Genomic DNA, 2,726 nt, shown 5'->3' with positions numbered 1-2,726 from the left:
TCTGTACAAGTTTTTTTTTTTTTGGACAAAAATAAAAACCTTAGATCTTTGAACAGTGCCCCGTGAAGCCACATTGACAACATCTTGTTCATTCTGGTCTCTCTTTTTCTTCTTCTTCCAAGGGGATTGTGATCTGCTGTGCTTTAATTATACTGTCTTTTAAGAATCCTTAGCTATTTTCCACCCTGCTGGATTCCAATGCGTCTTCTCGGGACAAGAGGCTCTATCTTACAGCCTTTATTTAAAGCAATTAGGATTTTATCCTGCACCCTACGAAAGTCAATGACTGCCCTCCATTGATTTCGGTGGCAAAGGGTTGCGCTTGACAGGTTCACACAAGGAAAGTGCCATTCAGGGTGTGAATTAGGAACCAACCCTACTTTAAATCAGTTTAAGTTTCTCAAACTTCCAATAGATGAGAACACTCCCCGCCCCCCGCCCCCCTCTTTTAGAGGCACACTTCAGCCTTCGAAAGCTTTCATTTTGCAGTGCATAAGAGAATCCCACCACCTGTCTCCTTGCATGAGTTGCTGTTCTAGGCAAGCCTCCTGAGGGCAGGTTTGAGTGTCAACAGTGAATGAATAATCCGATTGCATCCAAATCACAGCTGCACCAGAATTCCTGACCCACAGCAGAAGCTGAGCGGCAGGAGTCAAGGCAGAGCAGTGAATCATACAGGGAAACAGCAGGCAGCCTCTTCTGTGGGTACTCTGGACTCAAAAGAGCCTTAAATTTGTTTAATAAATAGAGGCTTGGGTAATTTCAGCAGCTGACTTTTTTATGGTAATACTGTTTGAGTGTTCCTGCTTTAAAGAGAGAAATCTTCATTTCCCTGCTTAATACTTTTAAAAAAAGACTTTCCCAAGAGAATCTTCCACCTTATGTATTCCTTCATTGCAACCTGACCTTCCTCTGCTCATTCCTCCCCCCAAAATCCTGGGAACTGAAGTTTACCTTTCATAGAGCTAGTTCCCAGCACCCTTAACTAACTACAGCTCCCAGGGTTCTTTGGGGGAAGTCATGTGCCTCACATGTGTTTAAATATGCACACATCCCAAGTCTCCGTAATTTAAACCCTGGCACCAAGGAGCTAATGGCTTCACCAGACCAGTTAGATGCCTATATTGGCACGAAGCAGTAAACAAATAAACAAGCAAATGACTAATAAAGGATACTGGCATCCAGAACGGACTTAATATTGGCTCCTTCAGGCCAGACTACAAAGCTTGAGCGGTTATGGCAAGCTACTGCTGAGGTAAATTACTCCCTCCTTGCCACTTTCAGCTCTCTAGGATTGCTGCTTGTGGTCCTGAAACTCTTGCCTTTGAACAGGGATGGAGGGAAAATCCAATTCACATTCACAGCCAAATTTATCCAATTCACACTTTCTAAAACAACATGAGAACAAAAAAAAACAACAAAAAAACCATAGCCAGTTTTTGAAATTTGCATTCATTCAAATTTTACGATGGGAGGTCTCCAACCAGCCAACCAGTGTTTACAAAAATGGATATATTAGGTACAAGTGAAAAATGAATATATAGGTGAAAATCAATTTAAAAACGCATTATCTTAGGAGAAATATACATATAAAGTGAATACATTGGTGAAAATCAATTTAAAAACATATTATCTTAGGAGAAATTGCTTGCAAAAATGTGCACAGCAGTAAATGCTGCATATAAAAATGTGCTGATTAGGAGAAATCGCACTAAACGGCTGAAGAATTTTCATGAGGATTTGAAACGAAAAAACAACAACCCATAAATTCTTGCAGAAATGTGGAGAACCAAATTTAAGTTCGAAAAAGTGAGGAACGAAGAGAACCAAAATCGACCCACCCACTCACATATCCATCCCTACTCTTGAACTCTGACCTGGCTGCTAGCCATGGTCCTGATCTCACTCCAACACAAAAGCCACCTTAGGCATTCCTGAGCCTTCTTCCACCATATTGTTTGGCCTTTTTATGTCTTCTTGTGATGGAGGCAACTCTGGACTTGGATGCCTCATCTCTCATAACCCCTGCTTCCTCCTCCCTCTCCAACATTTCCATTCAGGGCCAACCACGTGGGCCCACGGCTAGGAACCATGTCTCTTCCCCGTTTGACGCCCTCCTAAAATACTGATGATCCTATATAAAAGGTAAAGGGACCCCTGACCATTAGGTCCAGTCGTGACCGACTCTGGGGTTGTGGCGCTCATCTCGCTTTTCTGGCCGAGGGAGCCGGCATACAGCTTCTGGGTCATGTGGCCAGCATGACTAAGCCGCTTCTGGCGAACCAGAGCAGTGCACGGAAACGCCGTTTACCTTCCCGCCAGAGTGGTACCTATTTATCTACTTGCACTTTTTGGTGTGCTTTCGAACTGCTAGGTTGGCAGGAGCAGGGACCGAGCAATGGGAGTACACCCTGTTGCGGGGATTCGAACCGCTGACCTTCTGATCAGCAAGCCCTAGGCTCTGTGGTTTAATACACAGCGCCACCTGTGTCCCTGATGATCCTATATAAATTAACTGAAATGCACAGCCTGCACAAACAGAGGGCACAAGTCTTGCTTTGCTGTGCTGGCGCTGCTCTTTGCTATAAAGATGGTTGGGCGAGCACAGTTGGGGGAAAGACTTGTGCTGTAACCAATTGCACACAGACAAGATCCCATCATATTCTGTGATGGTGATTATAGCAAAATATAATTACTGCCCCTTTTAGAATTAAAACCGTCGCCGC

This window comes from Podarcis liolepis (genome assembly GCF_965112155.1).
Source record: "Podarcis liolepis genome assembly, chromosome: 6".
Classification (NCBI taxonomy): domain Eukaryota; kingdom Metazoa; phylum Chordata; class Lepidosauria; order Squamata; family Lacertidae; genus Podarcis; species Podarcis liolepis.
Note: the sequence above shows the minus strand (reverse complement) of the source record.